The sequence below is a fragment of the Gossypium raimondii genome, chromosome 8 (genome assembly GCF_025698545.1).
Source record: "Gossypium raimondii isolate GPD5lz chromosome 8, ASM2569854v1, whole genome shotgun sequence".
NCBI classification, from domain to species: domain Eukaryota; kingdom Viridiplantae; phylum Streptophyta; class Magnoliopsida; order Malvales; family Malvaceae; genus Gossypium; species Gossypium raimondii.
Window position 1 is genome coordinate 50,528,825 of NC_068572.1, and position 6,779 is coordinate 50,535,603.

Here is a 6,779-nt window from a genome sequence, read left to right on the forward strand (position 1 = left end):
TGGGAACATCATCTGAATTCCGTACGAGGAGATAATTAATTTTTAGTGAAGAAGAGTCGAAACTGTCACATAGCAGAACAGGGGTGAATTTAAAGAATAAACTGTACTTATTGGCTAAACCAAAAATTCTGAAAATTTCATGGTAAGAAGATATGTGAGTCTAGTTTCAAATAAAATTATAAGATCCTAATTTTGAGTTCTTTAGCTCAAGATAAAAATAATTTAATGACTATGACTCAATGGACACCTTGAATAAATTTATAAGTAAATAGTGAAATCATAGATAATGTTACTTATAAGCATGTTATATAAATTAAGGATGTGGAATGGAGAGGAGGAGGATGAAAATAAATATATAAATATTCTGTTAGCATGGATTTGCATTAAAATGGTTAATTTGCATAATTTGGGCTTAAGGACTAAATTGAATAAAAGTAAAACTTTAGGGTAATTTTGTAAAAATGTCAAAAAGTGACCAAATTGCATGAAATGAATTGTTTTATTATTTAAATTAATAAATTGAATGAAATATTAATTTAGTTCAAGATTGGATGGAAATTTGAGGATAATAGAAAATTACCAAAATGTCCCTAAATTTTGGTATTTACGCAATTTAGCTTTGTAAATTCGTATGAACTATATTCTATATAATTTTAATTAAAGTGAATGTTATTTGGTGATGAATATTATATAAATATGTTTTTTTATTATTGGAATTGATTTATTATTGGTAATATGTATAATTATTAGATGCATTGAAATGATTATCGGAAGCTCGATTGGGTTGAAAGCTTATTGGATATATCACACTATCCATTGGTTCTATCGGTAATTTTGGATGATTTGATTCTGGTTATAATGGCATGTATAAGTTAAATTAGCCAACGTTAGCTCATTGATGTTTTGATTTTGATTGATTATAAATATGACTGCTTGATGAAATGAAATGTCTGTAAATTAATTTGTAAACTCCGGTAATGCTCTATAACCCTATTCTACCGATAGATACGGGTTAGGGGTGTTACACTTATTGGTATTAGAGCTACGGTTTAGTCGGTTCTCGGACCGAACATAGCATATGTGAAGATTGGAAATACTTATTGGTATTAAAGCTACGGTTTAGTCGGTTCTCGACTCTGGTGAGATTTGTTATACTCATAGAGAGAAATGCTTTCCCAACTGAGCTAAATTCCGATAATGTTGAAAGCGATGCTCAAGTATATATATATAAAAAAAGTTGATTATGATGAATCGGAACTCATAAAGGTATGAATAAATGTTTTATAATACATGTTGATGATGAATATTATGTTATATGTACTATTAAAAGTAAATTATAGTGCTACATGAACTATTGTGCTGATAACTAAATTATAAAATATACAAAAGTAATGTAAGAAGTATATGATAAGGATTATTAGGGAATTATGGATGAATAGTGAATTTTGAAATATATTACATGTGTTAAAGATAGAGAAGATATAAATGCACGAATTATTGGTACAAGAATTAAATTGTAAAGCATGTAAAAGCATTATGCGAAAAGTGTAAAAGTGATATGCATACATGAAATAATTTGCCCAAGTAGACGAGATTAGAACTATTAGGATATTAAGGGAGTTTAGCGTGCTTTCTGATTATTAGCATGTCAGTGTTATCTGATTATTAGCATGTCAATGCTCTCTGATTATTAGCACGTCAGTGCTCTCTGATTACTAGCACGCTCTCTGATTACTAGCATGTTAGTGCTCTCCGATTATTAGCACATTAGTGCTCTCTGTTTAGCACATTCGTGCTCTCTGTATAGCACTTTAGTGCTCTCTATTTAATAGTGCATAATAATGCACCTTTGTATCAGTCCCGTATATCCTAAGTGTTCTGTTTCGTCTACTTGGCCTTTGCTAAAAAGGAAAACAATTTTCATTACAAGATAAAAGATTATTTCTGATTCATGTTTGAAATATTGAATTTAAAAAAAAAGAAGAAAATAAAAGTATAGGTGGATAGTAACAAGAGAACGTACTATTTGAGAAATAAAAAGAGATAAAGTAATGTTAATGTTTGATGATAGAAACATGTTTATAAGGAAAAGAGATAGTGAAAAGATGGAGGATTCAGAAAATATTTTAGGATCTAATGATGAATGATTATAAAGGAAAATAAGTTACAAAGTTGTGAATAGATAAACATGTATTTGTAATAAAATAATTTAAAGTTGTGAATAAGTAAATGTTATTTAGTTTTGTATGGAGGTTTAAAAGAGTAATCCTTATAGATAAGAATGAAAAGATACATTAAGAATAAAATGAGTGTTTTTAGGAATCTAAAGTTATGGAATAATAATAAGATTTATGATACGAGTGAGAAGTAAAGAAATTTGTGGGCTACTAACTAGTTTAATATAAAGATTTGAAAGATAAATGGAAATTTCAAAATCAAAATTTGAGGGTAATTAATTGAAAAGTTAAATCGAACGAAATGAATTAGTTGAGCCATTGAGAAGAAACGTGATTGTGGAATATAATTTCAAAATGTGAATTAAATATGAAAATGTGAATAGAAAGCATGAACTAAAGGTTCATGAGACAAATAATGGCTCGATGTGATACTATATGATATTAACTAATGAATGAATTATTATTGGAAATATATTATTGAATTTAATATTCAGTTTGAATTGAACGCGGGATTGAGTACCATCGTTTTCTGGCAAAGGATGAATTGACAGATAAGACCATAACTGGGTTATGGCACCTTGAACGTAAGACCATGGTTGGACCATGGCAGTATAGATACATGTGTAAAACCATAGTTGGACTATGGCACAAAAACAGAACGATGTACTCATATCCATAAGTCGTTCTTCGATTCAGTAAGAAATGGTAAGTAACACCCCAAACCCGGTCTGAACGTTATGACCGAATCTAGCGATGTCACGTTGTAACACCCCTTACCTGTATTCGACGCCGGAATAGGGTACGAGGCATTACTAGAAGACATACATTTGCATACGTATTAAACCGAGTTACAAAATTTCATCCGAATTAAAATTTTTAAATTATTAACGTGCTTTTATAATTCTTTACAACATATGCTTGAAATATTATATTCATAACAAATACGGCCTACGAGACCTGATATTTACTCATGTAATTCAAAGCTTCATTTCCATTTCATTCAATTCACAATTTCTCATGTTCACAATTCAAATCAATTTTCAATCCAATATATATATTTCAATCATCTAAGAATATAATTCGATTACACAAACTTACCGGGCTAAATTGCGAAATACAAAAATTCAGGACATTTTGATAATTTTCTATTTTCCTCAAATTTTCACCCAATCTTGATATAAATTAATATTTAATTCAATTTATTAATTTAAATAATAAAACAATTCATTTCATGCAATTTGGTCACTTTTTGACATCTTTACCAATTTACCCTTAAAATATTACTTTTATTCAATTTAGTCCTTGAATCTAACATATGGAAATTGGTCATTTTAATGAGAACTCATGCAAGTTGAATAATTATTTATTTTCCTCCTCCTCCTCTCCATTCCACATCCTTAATGTATAATATGCTTATATGTAACATTATCTATAATTCCACCATTTATTTATATATTAATTCAAAGCTATCCACTTGAGTCATAGTCACTAAATTATTTATATCTTGAGCTACGGAACTCCAAATTAAGATTAGCTAAATTCCTATGAAACTAGGCTCAAATATCTTCTCACCATAATATTTTCAGAATTTTTAGTTTAGCTAATAAGTACAGTTTATTCTTTAAATATTCCCTGTTTCCTTGTTTGACAGTTCGACCCCTCTTCACTAAAAATTAATTATCTCTTTATACAGAATTTGGATGATGTTTATGATTGTTTCTATTGAAAATATAATCATTCAATATTTTAAACATATAAATTTAAGCCTCTAATTATTTTTATTCAATTTTTATGATTTTACAAAGTCAGAACAGGGGAACTCGAATTCATTCTGACCTTGTCTAACAAAATTTATTATATCTCATGATTTACAATTCCATTACTTACACCGTTTCTTCTATGAGAAACTAGACTTAATAAGATTTAATTCCATATTTATTCATACTCTAATTCGATTTCCACAATTTATGGTGATTTTTCAAAGTTAACCTACTGCTGCTGTCCAAAACTGTTTTAGTGCAAAATGTTGATTACTAGGTGTATAACTCCCTTATTCTCTTTCTCTATAATATTTCTCATCACTTTCACTTATTTCTCTTCACTAATGTATCAAGAACTTAATACCTTATATAATAAAACTCTACTATAACATTATTTCCATTCTTTTCAATAATATCTAACTTTAAAATATATTGAAATCTTGATGTTCTTAATTGTGCTATTGATTTCAATCTTTAACTTGATTTTCTCTCTCCTCCAGCTTCTATTTCTTAAATCTAACTTGATATTCTAGCTCCCCATTGTCTCCTTATCAATTTTCTCTCTTGGTGGCTATGGAAATTTCTTCGATTTCTAAGTGAAAATGGTGAATTTTTTGTGGGAGGACCAAATTGTAAACAAAGGAAAACTTCTTTCTTTTCCTCTCTTCTCACGTTGGTTACATGGAAAAGATGTTAATTTTTTTCATCATCTTTCCTCCCTTTTATATTAATCATTTAATAATAAAATAATACTAAAAATCTTAATAAAATCTTAATTAAATAACATTTATCTAATTAATTAATTAAAATATCACAAATATCATCATTACCTTCTAGAATTCTCTCTCTATTTTACCATTTTTCCCTTTATAATCTTTTGAAATTCCATCCTTGAGTCATCACTTAATTTGGTAAAATTACAATTTAGTCCTCAAAATTCTTCACCATTTCAATTTGGTCCTAATTCATCCATTTTCCTTAGTTTCTAGATTATTCCACTCTTAAAATATTTATACTATTGGTCCATCAACTTTTCATGTTTACACTTTAACCCCTCAAATTTTGAGTATTTACTCTTGTGCAACAAAACTTTTCTCACTTTTGCAATTTAATCCTTTCTTAAATTAATATGTCATAATATACTTCCCAATGTTGACATAACTCAATATTACCCTTTTATCACTTTATTTCCTTATTTTACTATATTAAGGATATTATCTTACTTTCTTCTTGTAGTAATTTTTGGGGTATTACATGGTAAGAGACTTATGTGATTGAAATGAAAGATTTATAGATTAATATTGATACTGTATTTGAAAAGAAAATTATGTATGTTGAGACGAGTAATAAATTTAAGTGTGACATATCGAGAAAATAAGTTTATCAAAGTTGAATTTATATGTAATATGTGCAAGTAAGCTAACCAGTGATGTTGCTTGATGCTTAGGCAAGTGCCAAACTGTTGGTTGAATGATAATATGATTATTTATATGATACATTAAATTGATAAGTATTTAAGTGAAAATATGCTAATGATTATGAAAAAAATGGTAAGGTTTAAATTACGCAATTTCTTGTGAAATGATTTATCATGTGATCAATTCGGAAAAGGCTTTGGTTAAATGCACTAGCTTGTGACCATGGTTGAATGATATGTTTATGACTTGTGTGTCATGCATATGGAATAAGCGTGGAAAGTAAAGAAAAGCAAATGAAAATAAAGAAATTCGGAAGAGAATAAAATTGTTTAAAATCCTATATTGCTAAGGATAAAATGTACAAGTGATGATGTGGATTTATTTACCTTGTGAGTTGATAAATATAGCCACATGAGCACTATGATATCACCATTAAATTATTCTTGATATTTATAAATTACATATTTGAAATGAATGGACATGATTAAAGTGTGGTTATGTATAGATATTTAATAATATATTAATTGAAAGGTGGAAAATTGTATTGAATTGAACTGTGATTAAAATTGAGAATGATTTGAAATATATCTATATATAAAAAATTGAATACCCTATTAACTAGACGAGTTGAGTTGGATATAGATGACATGTCATAGGATCAAAAAAAAATTAGGGGATTTTCCGTCTTGGCCGAGAAGACACTGAAGTCATCATATTTCTTCGGACTATCCGAAGAGGCACTAAGTGTCGTTCTAGTGTGTTTGGTTGGAATCTGTGTATCCGCCAAGGTTTGAGTCTTGTTAATAGGGGTAAACAAATGAAATTTTAAAACTAAATGAAGAAAGGGCTTCTAGTTAAGTGGAAAGAGAGGAAATAAGAGCTCGATTAAGTAAAAAGAAGAATATTATTAAAAAGGAAGTACAAAATAATATAAAAACTAGAAATGTTAGTGATAAGAATAGATAGAAAAGGATGATTGAAAGAATATAGAAATAATGAAGTTCATGATCAAAACAAAACAAGGAAATTTCGAGGACGAAATTTATTTTAAGAGGGAGAGAAATGTAATATCCCGAAAATTTCTACTGTAATACCCTGAAAATTACTACAGTAAGAAAGTAGGTGTCCTTAATATAGTAAAATAAAGAAATAAAGTGACAAAAAGGGAAATTTTGAGTTATGGCAACATTGGGAAGTATATTATGATATATTAATTCAAGAAAGGACTAAATCGCAAAAGTGAGAAAAGTTTTGTTGATTAATAGTAAATACTCAAAATTTGAGGGGTAAAATCTAAATACGAAAAATTTGAAGGACCAATGGTGCAAATATTTTAAGGGTGGAATAATCTAGAAACTAAGGAAAATGGATGAATTAGGACCAAATTAAAAATGTGAAGAATTTTGAGGGATTAAATCGTAATT